The 20,857-nt window shown below is 45.2% G+C and overlaps 2 pseudogenes; both read left to right on the top strand.

Moving 5' to 3' along the window:
* The first annotated feature begins 2,284 nt into the window (after nt 1-2,284).
* On the top strand, nt 2,285-3,329 carry LOC123827004 (annotated as a pseudogene).
* Nucleotides 3,330-12,800: 9,471 nt separating this feature from the next.
* Nucleotides 12,801-13,835, top strand: LOC123826998 (annotated as a pseudogene).
* The last annotated feature ends 7,022 nt before the right edge of the window (nt 13,836-20,857 follow it).

Below are 20,857 nucleotides of genomic sequence, written 5' to 3'. Positions count from 1 at the left end.
GCACATCAGAAGCTGTCTGCTCCAATTGCCACACTGGAACATCAGGAGAATTAAGCATTTGATTTGCAGCCAGGGACCACCAGCTCTCTAGAGGGATGAGCCGAGGCTCAGAAAGATGCAAAAGTGTGGACCCTGAGTGAAGACTTAAGGGCCCACGCAGAGTCCCTAAGCAACCAGATCCCCCGGAACACTTCGTGGCTCTCAGTTCTCCAGGCACCACGGACAGCTCCCTACCAGTTAGGACACACCCACTTCCCCTTCCAGAGAGAGGGCCCTGCCAGGCGCATCTGCGGGGCGCGTCACCTTTCCGGCTGAAGGCGGATTCCTGGACTAGCCTCCAGTGAAGGGGAGAGGACAGTGAGTGGAACCTGCACAAACCACAGCACTCCCAGAGCAAAGGTGAGCCCACCCTCCATCCCTGCCTTACTGCCAGGTTCTGAGAGGCCCCAGGAAGCCATCGGGCTGAATTTGGCCTCGAATGTGTTAGTGAGAGGGCCGTCTTTGCTCTCTGGGTGCCCTGAGTCCGCAAGACGGACAACCTGTAGATCCACACTGCTTTCAAGATGAGGGCCTGAGTGCTTAAGAGCCGAGCTTAGTACACAAAACAGCTGCCGCACAGAGGCAGCATCCCAGCCATCAACTAGAGGAGGCGCCAGGCAGAGTAGGCAGATGAAAAAGCAAAGTATCATCCCTTCTACCGGCAACTGAGGGAGGGAGGGCTGCGCCCGCCACCTCACAAACTCAAGAAAGGAGGCCTGAACTGAGTTGGCAGTTTGAACTGGGCCCTCATTTCCTCTGGGATGGTCTCGGGGAGGTGAGGCCTCGGTTTAGAGGAGGACGTTCCATATCAGGAAAGGGGAGCCAGTGCCTAAGGGGATTCAGGGTTGTGACAGTGTGGGGGATGGGGTTCCCTTCCCACAAAGTACAGGGTCCACCGGAAGTCCGGGCACTGTTTTCAGCCCTGGGATATTGGGCACGTTGCCGTGATGAGTTGCACTCACTTCTTCCCAGGCCATCTCAGCGAGAGGACCAATCAGGTCAAAGTGGCATCCTCCCCTCATTGGTGGCAGGGTTTCATGCTATGCCGTTTTTCGAGAGACCATTGATGACTGTGGGTGTATGCCGCACTATACCAGTGAGACCACGGAGAATCCTCCCCATTTTCTTTGCCAGCAGACCTTAAGGATAAGTGTTGTATGGGGAGTGCACATGAGTCAGCATTCAAGGGAAAGAGGGAAATGAGAGAAGTGGTCCCAGGTTAAGAGACAGAAATCACGATCCGAGCAGACGTCAAATTTAGACCTTGAATCAGGATTCTGTTTGGATCTATCTCCCATAGGACCTCACCCTGCGTGTAGCAGTCCCCACTCTTGGGCGACCTATTTTGCTCGCATAAGGTCAACTTCATGCCCTCTTTTTGGGTCTCAGGGCGGCTGGCTCTTACTGTGAGGAGTTGTCTACCATGGGCCCAGTTGAAGAATATGAGAGAAGTCTCAAGCAACCAGCCAGCCCTGAATAAAGGGGACATCAAAACGTCCATCCCAACCTTTATGTATCAGCCCAAGATATCTTAGAGATGGGTTATCAGGTTGACCTTCCCCTGCATTTCTTTATATCAGGTCTGAGGGAGGTGAGACCCTTAGTCTGTAGGTCCAGCCACCAGTTAAAGAGAAGGGGTGGTGCTAGGCCTCACAAAGAGCCAAGGTGAAGAGCTTGACTGACAACTGAGGGTCCACATGAACTCAGGAAACAAATGAGCCCTGCAAACTCTCAGCACTGGGTGTCATGTGGTACACAGGCGGACTGAGGCTCTGCTCCAGCTCCTCCAGCTCCTTCTCCTGGGTGTCAGTGAGTGCTGAGGGGTCAGCCTAGGAGTAGCAAAGGGGAAGGTGCCCGGCCCTCTGGCCATGGTTGACGTGATAATATGGAAGATGAACTGAGAGGATCCCTACATGCCAGAACAAAGAGGGCTACACTGACATCACCTGCTGTTACTTGGGCAAAGTCAGGCAGGGCTGGTAGGATGGATGCAGCATGAACCTCTCTCTAAAGGTTCTACAGTCCCTGTATGGGATTCTCAGTGGATAGACTGACCAGGAAAACAGGAATCTTGTCACTTTTTAGAGTAGCACCCTCAAGGGGGCCTGCAGAGGCAGCCTTCAATAAAGCCAAGGTGGAATCTACCTGTTGAAGGTGCTCACATCCTCTCTTTCTCCATCCACCAGGTGCCCAAATCACCTTTCTTGGCCCACACTCCTGTCTGCTGTCCTGACCCACAGTCATCATGCCTCGTGGTCACAAGAGTAAGCTCCGTGCTCGTGAGAGACGTCACCAAAACAAAGCTGAGGCCCAAAGTCTTAAGAGTGCTCAGGCCACTGCAGGAGAGGAAGAAGGGGCTGCTGGCTCCTCCTCTTCTGTTCTGGGGGATGCTCCTCGAGCTCCACTGGTGCTGGCCCCCTCCAGGCATCTCCGGGTGCCCGGCCACCAGCAGTACCACTGCAGGTGTGTCATACGAAAGATCTGCTGGAAAAGCCAAAGGCCGTGCTCGGAAAAGTAAAAATTCCTCTGGGGCCTCAACTTTTACAAAGAAACCTGGCCTGAATATTTTATCTCAGAAAGCAAATAAGTTGGTTCAGTATCTACTGAATCAGTATAAAAAGAAGGAGCCCATTAGAAAGGCAGACATGCTGAAGATAGTCCACAAATGGTACAGGAAGGACTTTTCTGAGGGTTCTCAGGAAGGCAACTGACCTAATGGATCTGGTGTATGGTCTGGAAGTGAAAGAGGTCAAGCCCAATGGTAACTTCTACACTCTTGTGCACAATCAAGATGACACCGATGATGGGAGTCTGAGCACAGTTTGGAGATTTCCCATTAAGGGGATTCTGATGCCTCTCCTGAGTATGATCTTCTTGAATGGCTACCGCGCCTCTGAGGAGGAGGTCTGGAAATTCCTGAATATGATGGGTGTCTATGCTGGAGAAATTCACTTCATTTTTGGGGAACCCAGGAAGCTTATCACCCAAGATTTGGTGCAGAAAGAATACCTGGTGTACCAGCAGGTGCCCAACAGAGATCCTCCACGCTATGAGTTCCTATGGGGGTCCAAGAGCCCACGCTGAGACAAGCAAGATGAAAGTCCTTGAGTTTTTTGGCCAAGCTCAATGATAGTGAGCCCACAGCCTTCCCATGTATTTATCAAGAGGCTTTGAGAGAGGAGGAAGAGAGAGCCCAAGCCAGGGCCCAAGCTGAACCCAGGGCTGGCAGTCCTTCGAAGGCCAGTGGGCACCCTACAGCCACATCCAGCCACGACCCACGCCCTGAGTGAATTCGAGGTGGGGTCTTCACTCTTTAGTTGAGAAGGCCTGTTAGGCAGCTGCCTGATATGCAGAATAACTTGTTGGCTTATCTTGGTGTTTCTGGTGAATGTTTCAGTAGTGTTCCTTTGGACAGAATGTTCTTGTAGATTCAGAACACAGGCTTATGAAGGCCATGGAACTCACAGTAACTGCTCTTTATCAGATTAGTAGTGTGATGTTTACTTTTTTTGTTTCTTTTTTCTTCTTTGGAAATACAGATTGGCAATCCTTTAATCGCTTTTGTGATACAGAACAGGATAACTTGACTTTAGCATAAGAATCTCTTTCCAGGTCAGCAGGAAGTTTGCACTAACATAGTTGGGAGCAGTAGATAGGTAAATATATAGGTGAATAGACAGATGAAGTAAAAGTTGGCCACATTAAAGAAATTTTAATTACAGTTGTCATACAATATTATACTAGTGTCAGGTGTGGAACATATTAATTAGACATTTATATGACTTACAAAGTGCTCACTGCAATAAGTTTACTACCCATCTGAACCATATGTGCTTATTACAATGTTATTTACTATTTTTACCTATGCTGTGCCCAGCATGATCTGTTACAGCCAAACATGGACACAGGCTACATGTACATCTGCAGACGAATGAATAAAGAAGATGTGGTACATATATAAAATTGATCATTTCCTGTTCTCCTCCCTGGATTTAGTCATTTGTTGTGTAAACTGTAAAGATATGCACCTAGATTTGCTTATGTTTTTCAAGAATGTTTGATAATATAAATGATGATGAATCAGACCTCTTGGTTCCACGGTTTTTATTTGGCGTAGTCATTAATGGAACATCAGCTCTTTGGAAGTCTTCATGCTTGCACCAGAGATGTTTTCTTTTAAAGATTTTATTTATTTTTAGAGAGAGGAGAGGGGAAGGAGAAAGAGAGGGAGAGAAACATCAATGTACGGTCACCTCTAACATTGCTTCCAACCGGGGATCTGGCCCACAAACCTGGCACGTGCCCCGACTGGGAATCAAACCGGTGACCCTTTGGCTCTCTGGCTGGCACTCCATCCACTGAGGCACACCATCCAGGGTTGCACTGGGGATGTTTAGGCAAAGATGACCCTGCCCATGCCTGTGCAATTATAGATTGTAGGAGAAGCTATCATTACCAAAGAGGGTGAGAATCTCACAACTCCACAAGGAACAAGAAAAAAGGCAAGTAAAAAGGGGGAAGGATATGGCAGATTACTTAGATTTCATCACTAAGCAGAATTTCGTGCCATTGGCAGGTCAATGGGTGAATCAGGAGCACCTGCACTTGTTTCTGTCGCCCTGAGTGAGGTCTGAGGTGGAGTCTTCACGTTGTGGTTGGAAATGCCTGTTGGCCAGTATCCCTGATGTGCATGGACAGTGTGCTGACTTCTATTTTGAGTTAATTTCCAAGTAGTGTTCTATCAGCATAACGTCTATTTCGGTTCAGAAGATAAGTGTATGAAGGACAGGGATAGCACACTTATTATTGTCTATATCAGATGGAGGAGTGAGAGTTTTGTGTTTTGAAATACACATAGAAAGTCCTCAAATCACTTTTGTGGTTCTGAAGAAGACAGCATGGCATTCCATTGGGGGTATGTTTGTTAATGTTACTCAAACAAATAGATCTGATGAGAACATAGAGTGGTAGAAGAAATGTAAAAGTTGGTCAGTTGTGGATTTGCCTAATCCATTCAGTCTTTCTTTTCTTAACTTTAAAAAGTTAAATACCTGGATATCTTTAGATTATTCAAAAACGAATGAGTTTAGGGGAATGTGAATTGATAAAGCCAATAGGGAAGAGAATACAGAGATGCCCCAAAAAGTAAAAAATTGAACTACCATATAATGCAGCCATTCCACTATTGGGTAGTTAGGTAAAGGAAATCCCTAACATGAAGGGATAGAAGTATCCCCATGTTCATTGAAACAGTATTCACAGTAGCCACAACATGGAAGCAACCTCAGCAACCATTAATGAATGAATGTGTAAAGGCAGTGTGATACACAAACACTCACCCACTCAGGGAAAAAGATGCATCACTCATCCATAAAGAAGGAAGAATTCTTGGTATTGGTAAGAGCACGTGCTTGGTCAAAGAAGGGGTAATGTTCAAATGGTGTTCTTTCATTAGAAACTTTTCAAAAGACAGACAAATACTATGTAGTGTCACTTACATGTGAAATCTTTAAAACACGTACACTGATAAATTAACTCACAAATCGAAGAGATTGGTGCTTGCCGAAGTGGGGAGTGGAAGGTAGGTGAAATTGGTGGAGGTAGTCAAATGGTACAAATTTTCCATTATATAATAAGTAGCCCCTGCAGATGCAACACACACAAGATGAAAACTAACAGTTAATACTGTATTAGATATGAAAATATAACCAAGACATTATACCTTAAATGTTCTAATTATGCGATAGAAAATAAAAAGCTCTGGCTAGTGTGGCTGAGTGGAATGATCATCAGACCAGGAAAAATAGGGTCACTGGTTTCATGCCCAGAAATGACACATGCCTGGTTTGCATGCCAGGAAGTTTAGGGTACAAGAGAAACAACCACACAGTGATGTTTCTCTCCCTCTCTTTCTATGTTCCTTCTGTATGTATAAATAAATAAAATCATTTTTAAAAAAGAAGAAGAAAGAATCTGCAGGTGGAATTTCTTCAGTACATATGTTAAAAATACTTTACTTTTGACAAAATGCCAGTGTTTCAGTACATTCTACCTACAAACATTCAGTACCTCACTGTTCCATAGGACAGAAGTTGGGTGTGGAGTCACTGGGATCCCTAGTTCAGAAGTCTTACAACTCTGCAATCATTGTTCCTGGTGGCTTTGTTCTTGTGTGGAGCTCAGGAGCTCCTTCCAATGCCACGCATTTTGGTGGGAACAGAATCCAGTTACCAGGAATTCAAGCACTAAGGTTCCCATTTGGAGCATTCTATGGGCTAGAGATCATTCTCAGGTCTGTCTTAGGTCTTTGCTATGCTGTGCAGCTCCTTCCATCTTCAAAGCTGGCCAGGAGAACCTCCCTCTCATCCTTTGGATGTCTCTCCCCCAAAAAAGCCCCATCCAATTTAAGGATTCACCTCACTAGGTCTGGCTCCCAGAGGATAATCTCCCTATTTTAAGAATATCAGATTTCAGACCTCCATTACATCTGCCAAATCCCTCATAGCAGTACCTAGATTAGTGTTGGATGAATTAACTGGAAGAAGATGTTTGTACACCAGGAATCAGGAATCCAGGAGGTCATCTTGGAATTCAGACTGCCTGTGTCCTTGAGGTATTTTGGGTTATGTTTGTAAGTAAGAGCTTCAACCTTTAAAGGTACAGAAAAGAATAAATATTGTTATTTTGTTTGCCTCACAATAGTTTGAGGGCTGAGGGTGACATAGATGACACAAGATTAGCTGTGTGTTGATATTGCTGAATCTGGGAAATGAGTACCTGGAGCACCGATTACATTATACACTTACTGCTGCAAATGTCCTAATTTCTTCATACAAATTATCCAGAGCATGCATGCGAAGTAAAACAAAACTTCCAAAATATTTTTAAAGACTTTATTTATTTTTTGAGAGAATGGAAGGGAGGGAGAGAGTACAGAGACATCCATGTGTGGTTGCCTCTCATGCAGCCTCCACTGGGGACTGGCCTTGAAACCCAAGCACGTGCCTTAGACCGGGAATAAAACCTGCAACCCTTCAGTTCACAGGCTGTCACTCCATCCACTGAGCAACACCAGCCAGGGCCAACATGTCCAAAATTTTTAATAAAACAAGTATAACATAACATAGACAAGTTAAAAGTAGCTCAAAATCACTTAATTTATTATTGTATTACTGAAGAATATTATTTATTTCCCACATTACTTAAGAACATTGTTGCAAACATTCTCAAAATGTTAACTTAAACTTGATAATATGCAACAAAAGTAAATATTCATTTACTGGTGACACACTATTGCACTTACCCTGGGTAAGGGGAAAACTTTCCCTTAAGGCTTACACTCAAGTAGATAAAAACATATACATGCTCACATATGGATTGACTGAAAAAGATGTGGTATATCCACACTGAGTCAGAGCTTCAGCCCAGGTTCCTCTACTGCAGCTATGGCCATTTTGCTGTCCAAGGCATGTCCTGCAACTCCTCCCATCCCTAGTAAGGGCTGAGACAGAGTCTTCACTTTGTGGTTGAAGAAAGCAGACAATCTTCTAACTACTGAGGAGCCAACATCAGGCTCCTGCAGACACAGGGCATACTCTGTCCTTCTACAGTATGGGGACATTGGAGATTGATCTTTTGTTTTTTCTATAGTCAATGTTCTTCCTTTAAATTAGTGGCTATTTAGCTCCAGTACCGAAGATTATGAGTGATGTGGATCATACATTTATTACAGACTTGTAAGTTGAAATATAATTCTGGGATTGTGTAAAAATTGAAAATCTTTGGATCATTCCTGTGATTTGGACCAAGATACTATAATACTGGAATATGGATTTTTTTTAAAATGGAGAGGGGGTTGTTACCACACAGTAAAGCCTGTGTCACCATTAGTGTGGAAAAAAATGTAAAACATTTTCCATTCTTCCTTACTTTCCTTCCTTTAAGTTCTTTATAAATTGAAGAATGTGGATATGGATTAGCTCAGCTAACTGAAAGATGATGGAGAAATTAAATCATAATAGCATTGACTTCTTGTACACTTGCTCTTTACAAATCCAAATATTAATTCAACAAATGCTCTTTGGAAGGCACCATAATATTGGGGATGCTAGGAGAAATGGACCCTGCCTTCACTGCCCATAGGATTTTAAAGTTTAAGAGCAGTTTTCATATAAGATAGAGGAAAAAGTTCTCCATGACGTCTAGAGAACCAGTAAAATTAAGGGAAGAAACGGGGCCTGAGGTTCCTGATTTCCAGTCTTGTAGAGAAGCCATTCAGGACTGCAGTTAAATACTAGGAAAGTGATATTGATGCAGTGGGTGGTAATGTGAAGGTCACAGCATAGTGGGCTACATGAGGCTGTGATGACGGTGGGAAGGGGTCAGACCCACAGATAGTGGGTCTCAGAGTTGAAAGGCTTACACCTGAAATGACAAACATCCCTTACCAATTATTTTGGAATTTTCTTACTAGCCAATATCTTTTATTTTCTTTTTTTAATTTTTAGAACTTTTTCTTATTGTTGTAGAATTACAGTTGTCCCAATATCCCTACTGTTGCTCTCCTCTGTCCTACCCACTCCCCTACCCCCTCGGCCAGTCCCCAGCCTGTTGTCCATTACCGTGGATCCTTTCTACATGTACCTTGGCTAGAGGCTTCCCTTTCTCTCGCCTGGTCTCCCTCCATCCCTCCCCTCTGCTCACTGACAGACTGTTCCTTATGCCCACGTCCCTGGTTCTATTTTGCTTGCTCATTTGTTTTGGAATCATGAGTAGACCAGAGAGAATCTCCACATGAGACAGGGAAAGGATGCATCCTGTGCTCCTATTCCTCTGCACATGACCACAGTGCACAGACAAGTATGTACTTCAACACCAGGAGCATCTGTGAAGTAAGGGAGATGGTGTGTGATGGAAACTCAGGATCTATCAGGTTGGCACCTTTTTCAGTGTGTTGTACTAGAGTGCCACATATTTGCTGATATCTACTGCATACTTGTTATTCCTTTAAGGTGAGTGGTATTTTCTGGGGTGGAAATAATCATAATCATAGACATAACAAATATTGTGCAAAATCTCAATGAATTCCAGGCACTGTGCACATTTTCACACACATTGAACACAATCCATGAACCCTACCAGAGAGGGCTTTAAAAAAATACCATGACTCCTGGCTAGTGTAGCTCAGTGGATTGAGCGCCGGCTGCGAACTAAAGTGTCGCAGGTTCGAATCCCAGTCAGGGTACATGCCTGGGTTGCAGGCCATGACCCCCACCAACCGCACAGTGATGTTTCTCTTTCTCTCTCTATCTCCCTCCCTTACCTCTCTAAAAATAAATAAATAAAATCTTTTAAAAAATACCATGACAAATGCAGAACCTGAGGCCCGTACACAGCGACTAAGTGACAGCACTGGGACTAGAACCCCTAGATTACATTAGTCCAGAGCTTCCGGGAGAACACTCTTTCCAGCTGACCACAAGTCAGTTAATTCACTTATGTCTACTACCCCAAAGCACAGCTCAAGTGATAAAACAGAGGACCTTGTGACCAAAACACTGGATGGACTACATAACAAGAGCAGTTAAAAAACCCACATAAACAAGAGATATGAATAAAGGAGACGCAGTACTTAGTGCCAGTATGATCAGCTACATATGCAACATCAGATAGTGTCAAAACATCAGTCAGGGATCACACACATCAGGCTCTACCTTTCTATGCTCCCTAAGCCAGGCTCATGAAAAGAAAGAAGGTATCAGGTTTCTTTTCTCAGACAGCACAGCACATGGGCTCTGATATGTGCTGCAGTTTCCTAATGTTACATCACTCATGGAGGGAACCCATTTTCTGCACCTTTGCAGGAAGTAGAATATACAAGTACTGGGAGGGAGGTGTCACCACCCAGGAAGCCATTAGTCAAGAGACAGGTGCCAAGTTGAGGACTCCCATGACCGAGGGGTGAGGAAACAACCATGCCAAATTAAGTGGATCAAAAGAAAATCGTAAGGGAGGGTACCTTAGTTTCGTCGGAGTCCAAGGCTCTGACAGATATGCTGAGGATCCTGCCTGGGAAGAGTAGAGGGAATCAGCCAGAACACTAAGTCCTAGAGTTTCACCTTCATTTGTCTCTCCTTAGAGGCCTTGAGGGACCATGATCCTATGAGGATGACCTTGATTTCCAACATGGAATTCCCAGAAATGTGGGATATTAATGTAACATGAGCAGAGTCAGGAAAGCAAAGGCCAAAGTTACAGGACTGTGCATGTGTCAAAGTAAGGACCCCAAAGTGAACTAAGGATAGAACCCAGAGCATGAAAAGGAGGTCTCACAAAGTCTCCTGTGCTATCATTCCTGGGAAGCCCCGTGGCAGAGATATCAGGCTGGACAGTCTCAAAGAGGTCTGCACCATGGTGTAATGCAGACAATTTTCATCTGGAAGAAGGAATGACTGGGTCTCTAACAGGAATCCGTCTATATGAGTATCCTGAGTATTATGAGGGGCTGCACCAAAAAAAAACAAAAAAACACAGGGGGGTCACATAAAAACAAGGACATTCCATGGCCTTGGGGGAACCCAGAAGTGCTGCCACTGAGTGTCCACACTTTCCACGGAGGTGGTCTCAGGGAGGGAAGAGCCTTGCTTAATAGGATCCAAGCCCAGTGTTCCAGAGACAAGAATCTTGCACAGAGGCGACGCAAGTACACTTCGTGCTAAAAGGGAGGATCACCCTGGCAACCCCACAGCCTGGCCGAGTGCCCAACCTTGGTCTGGCCGGTAAGGCCCAGGGCCCCACATCAGAAGCTGTCCACAGAACTGCCACATGGAACTCAGGAAAGTGAGCACTTGGTGTGCAGCCGGAACCACCCATGTCACTGGAGGGACAAGCCAAGACTCTGACCACACAAAAACACGGACACTGAGTGAGGACTTAGGGCCCACCCACTCCTAAGCAGTGCGGTCCCGCATATGTTCCCAGGGACTCTCAGTTATCAGGCACCCGGGACAGCCCCCACCAGTTAGGACCCACCCACTTCCGCCTGGGGCGAGGGCCTTTCCTGGTGCTCCCTGCTGGCGCCTTTCCGGCTCAGGCCGGATTCTCAGGCCTCGCCTCGAGTCCAGGTGACGACCTACAGGGAAAGAAATCACAGCTCTCCCAGAGCGAAGGTGAGCCCACCCCCCATCCCTTCCCTGTGGTCAAGCTCCGAGAGGCCCGAGGACAGCCGTGGGGTTGAATTCTGCCTGGAGTGTGTTAGTGAGAAGGCCGTCCCTGCTCTGTGGGTATAGTCTGATTCCGCAGAAGGGCGACATGCAGCTGTGAACTGCTTTCAAGATGAGGGCCTGAGTGCTTAAGAGTCCACCTCTGCCCAGAAAAGTGGGCCACACAGAGCCGCAACCCGGCCCTCACCTCTAGCAGGCTCCAGACATAGGAAACAGATAATAAGCAAAGTAACTTTCTCTCTAGGGTAGCTAAGGGAGACCAGGGCTGCACCCACCAGCAACCAAACTCAACAAAGGAAGCCCGGGAGAGCTCGCAGGCTGAGCTGGACCCTCATTTCCTCTGGCGGTAGTCTCAGGGAGGTGAGGGCCTTGGTTTAATGGACGAAGTCCAAATGAGAAAAAGGGGAGCGAGTCCCAGGTGGGATTTAGGGTTGTGAAACTGATGAGGATGGGGGAGCCCGCCCAGAAAGTAGGGGGTCCACCTGAAGTCTCCGGGGTTATTCTCAGACCGGGAAGTTTGAGCATATCGCCATGTTGAGTTGCACTCCCTTCTTCCCTTCTTCCCGGAGCATCGCTGGGAGGAGACAGCTTAGGTCAAAATGGCGATCTCCCGGCATGAGTGGCAGGACTTCACATTATGCCGGGTATCTCAGAAAGACCATTGTGGACTTTGGCGAAGTGCTGCACCATATCAGTGGGGCCACACAGTGTCCTTTGTATTTTCCGTGCTGGCGGCTCTCTAAGATAAGTTTCAGTCTGGAGTGCCCATCTGTCTTCACTGAAGGGAAAAGGGATAGTGAGAGGGGTGGTCCCATACTATCAAAGAGAAATTGCAACCTAAGGAGGACAAAAATTTAGAATTTGAATTTCGATTCTGTTTGGAACAACTACCATGGGAAATTCACCTGCACGCAACAGCCCCCACCCACTCCTGGGCGATGTGCTTTGGTTACATAAGGTCCACTTCATATCCACTTGTTGCTTCTCAGGGAGGTTGCAACTATCTATGAGCAGTTCTCCTCCGGGGAGTCCACTTGAGAAATATGCAGAGGGCTCAAGCAACCAAGCAACCAACCCCCCAAACAGAGGACATCAAAGCCTCCATCCCTGTCTTTAGCTATCAGCCCTGGATAGCTCAGAGATGGGCAGTCAGGTTGAGCTTCCCTGCATTTCTTCATATCAGGTCTAAGGGAGCTAAGATCCTTAGTCTGTAAGTCTAGCCACCATTGAAAGAGAAGGCAGAGGTGCCAGTCCTCACAAGGAGGCAAACTGAGCAGCTTGACTGACAACTGATGATACTCACGAACTCAGGAAACAAAGGAGCCAACCAAACTCTGGGCACTGGGTGTCCTCTGACAGGCAGGTAGACTGAGCCTCCGTTTGTGGGTCTCAGGGAGTGTTGAGGTGTCAATGTCAGGGTAGCAGAGGAGAATGTGCCTGCCGAAGGTGCTCACATCCTCTCTTTCTCCAACCACCAGGTGCCCAGATCACCTTTCTGTTGGCCCACACTCTTGTTGGCTTTCCTGAAAATCACCCATCATGCCTCGTGGTCACAAGAGTAAGCTCCGCGCTCGAGAGAAACGTCGCCAAAACAGAGCTGAGGCACAAAGTCTTCAGAGTGCTGAGGCCGCTACAGGAGAAGATGCAGAGGCCGCTTGCTCCTCCTCTTCAGTTCTGGCAGGTGGTCCCTCAAGTGCCACTGGTGCTGGTCCTCTCCAGACACCTTCGAGTGCCCCAGCCACCACCAGTGCCACTGCAGGTGTTTCATGCAAAAGATCTGCTGGAAAAGCCAAAGGCCGTGTTTGGAAGAGTAAAAGTTCCTCCCAGGCCTCACCTTCCCCTGAAAGCTTTGCCCTAGATATCCTGACCCGGAAGGCCAGTCACTTGGTAGACTATCTTCTGAGTCAGTATCAAATGAAGGAGCCCATTAGAAAGACAGACATGCTGAAGATAGTCCACAAATGGTACAGGAAGGATTTTTCTGAGATTCTGAAGATGGCCTCAGACCACATGGATCTGGTGTATGGTCTAGAATTGAAAGAAGTCAAGCCCAATGGTAACTTGTACACCCTCGTGCAAAATGAAGATGCCACCGGTGATGAGAGTCTGAGCAGAGCCTGGACTTTTCCTATCAAAGGGATTCTGATGCCTGTCCTGAGTGTGATCTTCTTGAATGGCAACCGCACCTCTGAGAAGGAGATCTGGGAATTCCTGAATATGATGGGCATCTATGATGGAAAGTCTCACTTCATTTTTCGGAGACACCAGGAAGCTTATCACCCAAGATTTGGTGCAGGAAGAATACCTGGTGTACCAGCAGGTGCCCAACAGCGATCCTCCATGCTATGAGTTCCTGTGGGGGTCCGAGAGCCCACGCTGAGACCAGCAAGATGAAAAATCCTGGAGTTCGTGGCCAAGATGAATGATAGAGTCCCCACTTCTTTCCCAGCCTATTATGCAGAGGCTTTGAAAGATGAGGAAGAGAGAGCCCGAGCTGCACTCAAGGCTAGTGGTCCTTCCAAGGCCAGCAGTGACCTCAGACCCACATCCAGCCACTACCCTCAGCCTGAGTGACGTGGAGATGCGGTGTTCCCTCTTTGGTTGGAAAGGCCTGTTAAGCAGCTTCCTAATGTGCAGAATATCTTGTTAGCAACCTCTGGGGGGTGGGGGGGGGGTATTGCACGTATTCAAATGGTGTGTTTTTTAAGCAGAACGTTTCTTTAGATTCAGAATGTAAGTTTAAGAATGACAGGGATCACTCATTTATTGTCATGTACCAGGTTAGCAGTACGCGTTTTGTTTTTCAAATACAAATTGTGAATCCTTTAATGGTTTTTGTGATCCAGAAGAAGGTAACATGGCTTCAGGGTAGGGATATCTTTAGCAATGTGAAGAGAGTTTACACTAACATAAGAGGCAACAGTAGATGGATATATAGAAGGGTAGATTAACTAAAAAGTTGGCTGCTTGCTATAACCTTGTATTTGATTACAGTAGATACAGAATATTCTTTTAGATTCAAATGTACAACATAGTGATTACACATTTATATAACTTACAAGGCGTTCACACCTATGAGTCTACAGCCCATCTGAACCATATGTACTTGTTACAATATTATTTACTGTATTAGCTGTGCTGTACCCAGCTGGTCTGTTACAGCCAAGGCAGGGACATAAACTGCATGTCCCATCTGTACATGAATGGGTAAAGAAGATGTGGTACATATATAAAACTGGTCACTTCTCATTTTCCTTACTATATTTAGTCTTTTTGTTGTGTAAGTGTAAAGCTGTGTACCTGGATTTGCTTCTGTTTTCAAACATGTTTGATAATATAAATGACAGTGAATCAGACCTCTTGGTTCATGGCTTTTATTTGACACACGCATTAATGGAGCATCAGCTCTTTGGAAGTCTTCATGCCAGCACTGGGAGTGTTTAGGCAAAGGAGACCCTGCCTCTGCCCATGCGGTTTGATTGCAGAAGCTGTCATTACCGAAGAGGGTGAGATTCTCTCTACTTCCTAAGGAACAAGTGAGAAGTAAAGTGTGGCTCGAGGTAGTGTACTACCTAGCCTTCGTCGCTAAGCAGAGTTTAGTGCCATTGGGAGGAGAAGGGGTGACCCAGGGCCATACCCAGTCACTTCTGTCACCCTGAGTGAGGTCTGAGGTGGAGTCTTCACATTGTGGTCAGAAATGCCTGTTGCCCAGTATCCCTGGTGTGCACAGACACCTCCCTGACTCCTATTTTGAGGTAATTTTCAAGTGTTGTTCTAGCAACAGAAAGTCTATTTAGGGTCAGAATGGAAGCCTATGAGTGACAGGGATCGCAGACCTGTTGTGTGTCAGAGTGAGAGTTTTGGTTTTTCAAATTCACCTTGAGAGTCCTTAAATCACTTTTGTGATCCTGAAGATGACAGCGTGGAATTCCATTTGGGCTATATTTGGTAATGTGGGAAAAACTAAAAAGTAGATCTGATGAGAACATAGAGTGGTAGAAAATGTAAAAGTTGGTCAGTTATCGGTTTACCTCACTCCATTCAGCATTTCTTTTAACTTGAGAAGTTACATACCTGGATATCCTCAGATTATTAAATATGAATGAGTTAAGGGGAAAATAAACTGATTCAGCCACTATGAAAGACATTAAAGATGCCTCCAAAAGTTAAAAATTGAACCTCCGTATTCTGCAGCCATTCGACTATTGGGTACTTAGGTAAGTGGAATCATTAATGTGAAGGGATAGAAGTATCCCCATGTTCATTGAAACAGTACTCACAGTTGCCACGACAGGGCAACAACGTCAGTAACCATTAATGAATGAATGTGTAAAGGCAGTGTGATACACACACTCACCCACTCAGGGAAAAAGTTATGTCAATCAGTCATAAAGAGGATGAATTCCTGGTATTGGTGACTGCACGTGCTAGGTGAAAGAAGGTGAGCTTTTCAAATGGTGCTCTTCCATTAAAACTTTTGAAAGACATACAAATACTGTGTAGTATCACTTATAGGTAGAATCTTGAAAACACACACTGATAAGTTAACTCCCAGATTGAAGAGATTGATGTTTTCCCAGGGGGGTGGGTGGTGGGTGAAATTGGTGAAGGTGGCCAAAGATACAAACTTTCTGTTATACAATAAATAGCCCCTGGGTATGCAATGTGCAGGACGAAAACTAACAGTTAACAATACTGTATTAGATGTGAGAACATAGACAAGAGAGTATATCTAAATGATCTAATTATGTGAAAAGAAATAAGAAGCTGTGGCTGGTGTGGCTCAGGGGAATGAGCTTCACACCATGAAACAAAGGGCCGTAGGTTTTATTCCCAGTCAGGGCACATGCCTGGGTCACAGGCCAAGACCCCGGTTGGGGGTGCTGAAGAGGCAACCACACATGGATGTTTCTCTCCCTCTCTTTCTCCGTCCCTTTCTGTTTGTATAAATATATAAAATATTTTTTAAAAAGAATAACAAAGAATCTATACATAACTTTTTTCAGTGTACCTATTGCAATGCTTAACTTTTGACAAATTGCCAGTATTTAACACATTCTCCCTACAGACATTTAGTACCTCACAGTTCCATAGGACAGAGGCTGGGTGTGGAGTCACTGGGATCCCTACTTCAGAAGTCTTAGAACTCTGCAATCATTGTTCCTGGTGGCTTTGTTCTCGTGTGGAGCTCAGGAGCTCCTTCCAATGCCACACATTTTGGTGGGAACAGAATCCAGTTACCAGGAATTCAAGCACTAAGGTTCCCATTTGGAGCATTCTATGGGCTAGAGATCATTCTCAGGTCTGTCTTAGGTCTTTGCTATGCTGTGCAGCTCCTTCCATCTTCAAAGCTGGCCAGGAGAACCTCCCTCTCATCCTTTGGATATCTCTCCCCCAAAAAAGCCCCATCCAATTTAAGGATTCACCTCACTAGGTCTGGCTCCCAGAGGATAATCTCCCTATTTTAAGAATATCAGATTTCAGACCTCCATTACACCAGCCAAATCCCTCATAGCAGCACCTAGATAACTGTTGGATGAATTAACTGGAAGAAGATGTTTGTACACCAGGAATCAGGAATCCAGGAGGTCATCTTGGAATTCAGACTGCCTGTGTCCTTGAGGTATTTTGGTTATGTTTGTAAGTAAGAGCTTCAACCTTTAAAGGTACAGAAAAGGATAAATATTGTTATTTTGTTTGCCTCACAATAGTTTGAGGGCTGAGGGTGACATGGATAAGACCAGACTGGCCGTGTGTTGATATTGCTGAGGCTGGAAAATGAGTACCTAGAGCACTGGTTACATTATACTCTTACTACTACTGGAAATGCCCTCATTTCTTCATAAAAATTATCCAGAGCATGTGAAGTCAATCAAAGCTACAAAACATTTTTTAAGGATTTTATTTGTTTATTTTTTGAGAGAATGGAAGGGAGGGAGAGAATAGGGAGACATCTATGTGTGGTTGGCTCTCATGCGCACCTCACTGGGGACTGGTCTGCAACCCAGGCATGTGCCCTGATTGGGAATCAAACCTGGGACCCTTTGGTTCTACAGGCCAGCACTCAATCCATGAAGCCACACCAACCAGAGCCAAAACGTCCAAAATTTCTAATAAAACAAGTATAACATCGTAATATAGACTAATTGAAAGTAGCTCAGAATTACTTAATTTATTATTATACTATGTAAGAATATTACTTATTTCCCACATTACTTAAGATCATTGTTGCAAATATTCTCAAAATGTTAACTTATACTTGAAAATATGCAACAGAAGTAAACATTGATTTGCCGGTGACACACTACTCCACTTTCGAAAACTTACCCTTAAGGCTTACACTCAAGTAGATAAAAACATATACATGCTCATGTATGGATTGATTGAAAAAGATGTGGTATATCCACACTGAGTCAGAGCTTCAGCCCGAGTTCCCCTACTGCAGCTATGGCCAGTTTGCTGTCCAGGTCATGTCCCGCAACTCCTCCCCATCCCTGGTGAGGTCTGAGACAGAGTCTTCACTTTGTGGTTGAAGAAAGCAGACAATCTTCTAACTACTGAGGAGCCAACATTGGGCTCCTGCAAACACAGGGCATACTCTGTCCTTCTACAGTATGGGGACATTGGAGATTGATCCTTTGTTTTTTCTATAGTGAATGTTGTCCCTATCAATTAGTGGTTATTTAGCTCCAGTACCAAAGATTATGAGTAACCTGCTCACACACTTATTGGAGACGAGCCAGATGAAAAAATAGGAGCTGTGGTATTGTGTAAAAATTGAAAGTCATTGGATCATTTTCTGTGATTTAAACCAAGATACTACAATATTGGAAAAAAGGAATAAAAAAAAAGAGGATGAGGGGTTGTTACCACACTGTAAGCCTGCGTTACAAGGAGAATGGGAAAAAATGTAAAACGTTTTCAATTCTTCCTTTGTTTTCTTCCTTTTAGGTTCTTTGTAACTTTGAGGTATATGCACGTGCATTAGCTCAGCTAACTGAAAGATGATGGAGAAATTAAACCATAGTACAATTGACTTCTTGTACACTTGCTCTTTACAAACCTAAACATTAATTCCGCATCTGCTCTTTGGAAGGCACCATACTATTGGGGATACTGTGAGAAATGGACCCTGCCTTCGCTGCCCATAGGATTTTAAAGTCTAAGAACAGTTTTCATGTGAAGTAGGTGCTCAAATTCTCCATGACGTCTAGAAGACCAGTAAAATTAAGGGGTCAGAAATGGGGCCTGAGGTTCCTGATTTCCAGTCTAGTAGAGAAGCCATTCAGGACCATAGTTAAACATTAAGAAACGGAAATTCATGCAGTGGGTGGTAATGTGAAGATCAAAGCAGGGTGGGCTAGATGAGGCTGTGATCATGGTGGGGAAGGGGCCAGGCCCTCAGATAAAGGGTCTCCGAATTGAAAGGCTTACACCTGGAATGACAAGCTACCCTTACCAGTTCTTTTGGAATTTCCTTACTAGCCAATATCTTTTATTTTTCTTTTTTTTAATTTTTAAAGCTTTTTCTTATTGTTGTAGAATTACAGTTGTCCCAATATCCCTACTGTTGCTCTCCTCTGTCCCGCCCACTCCCCTACCCCCCTCAGCCCAGTCCCCAGCCTGTTGTCCATTACCGTGGATCCTTTCTACATGTACCTTGGCTAGAGGCTTCCTTTCTCTCGCCTGGTCTCCCTCCATCCCTCCCCTCTGCTTACTGACAGATTGTTCCTTATGCCCACGCCCCTGGTTCTATTTTGCTTGCTCATTTGTTTTGGAATCATGAGTAGACCAGAGAGAATCTGCACATGGGACAGGGACAGGATGCATCCTGTGCTCCTATTCCTCTGCACATGACCACAGTGCACAGACAAGTATGCACTTCAACACCACAGAGGATCTGTGAAGTAAGGGAGATGGCGTGTGATGGAAACTCAGGAGCCATCAGGTTGGCACCTTTTTCAGTGTGTTGTACTAGAGTGCCACATATTTGCTGATATCTACTGCATACTTGTTATTCCTTTAAGGTGAGTGGTATTTTCTGGGGGTGGAAATAATCATAATCATAGACATAACAAATATTGTGCAAAATCTCAATGAATTCCAGGCACTGTGCACATTTTCACACACACTGAACACAATCCATGAACCCTACCAGAGAGGGCTTTAAAACACCTCATGACAAATGCAGAACCTGAGACTCATACACAGTGAATAAGTGACAGCACTGAGACTGGGAACCCTAGACTGCATTAGTCCAGAGCTTCCGGGAGAGCACTCTTTCCAGCTGACCACAAGTCAGTTAATTCACTTATGTCTACTACCCCAAAGCACAGCTCAAGTGATAAAAGAGAGGACCTTGTGACCAAAACACTGGATGGACTACATAACAAGAACAGTTAAAATACCCACATAAACAAGAGATATGAATAAAGGAGACATGGTACTTAGTGCCAGTATGATCAGCTACATATGCAACATCAGATAGTGTCAAAACATCAGTCAGGGATCACACACACCAGGCTCTATCCTTCTATGTTCCCTAAGCCAGACTCATGAAAAGAAAGAAGGTATCAGCTTTCTTTTCTCGGACAGCTTCAGCACATGGACTCTGATATGTGCTGCAGTTTCCTATCTCTACACCACTCATGGAGAGGACCCATTTTCTGCACCTTTGCAGGAAGTAGAATATACAAGTACTGGGAGGGAGGTGTCACCACCCAGGAAGCCATTAATCAAAGGACAGGTGCCAAGATGAGGGCTCCCATGACTGAGGAGTGAGAAAGCAATCACACCCAATTAAGTGTATTAAAAGAAAATTGTAAGGAGGGTATCTCAGCTTCGTAGTTGTCCAAGGCTCTGACAGATATAGTAAGGATCCTGCCTGGGAAGAGTAGAGGCAATCAGCCAGAACACTAAGTCCTAGAGTTGCACCCTCATTTTCTCTCCTTAGAGGTCTGTGTGTGAGCATGACCTTGATTTCCAACGTGGAATTCCCAGAAGAGTGGGATATTAATGCAACATGAGCAGAATCAAGAAAGCAAAGGCCAACGTTGCAGGACTGTTCATCTGTCAAAGTAAGGACCTCGAAGTGGAGTAAGGGTAGCACCCATAGCATGAAAAAGTAGTCTCAGAAAATCTCCTTTGCTGTCATTCCTGGGAAGTCCTGGGCAGAGATTTCAGGCACATTGAAGCCTGGGAATTGTCAGGGACGTGAGCACCTCAGTGAAATATAGGCAGTTTTCATCTGGCAAAGAGAGTGACTAGGTCTCTAACAGGAATCCATGCATGCCAATAGCCTGAGTGATATGAGGAGTGGGCCCAAAAACACATGAGCCACAAAAATTTCAGGATTTTCTATGGCACTAGAGAACTCAGAAGCGCTACGCAGATTGAGGAGTCCACTCCTTCTATGTGGGAGGGTCTAAGGATGGATGCAAAGGCCTTGCCTAATAGCATCGGACAGTGCTGCAAAGACAGGAGTCTTGCACGTAAGCGAGGCAGGGAGGACCTTCAGTCCTAAACGAGTGAACACCCCCTACGAAGCGGGTCCTTGCTGGAGTGCTACCTAAGGTCAGAACTGTAAGGCCCAGACT

This window comes from Phyllostomus hastatus, unplaced genomic scaffold (assembly GCF_019186645.2).
Source record: "Phyllostomus hastatus isolate PE091 unplaced genomic scaffold, TTU_PhHast_1.1 phas_contig_1365, whole genome shotgun sequence".
In the NCBI taxonomy this organism is placed as follows: Eukaryota; Metazoa; Chordata; class Mammalia; order Chiroptera; family Phyllostomidae; genus Phyllostomus; species Phyllostomus hastatus.
Note: the sequence above shows the minus strand (reverse complement) of the source record. Positions and strands in the feature narration are given on the sequence as shown.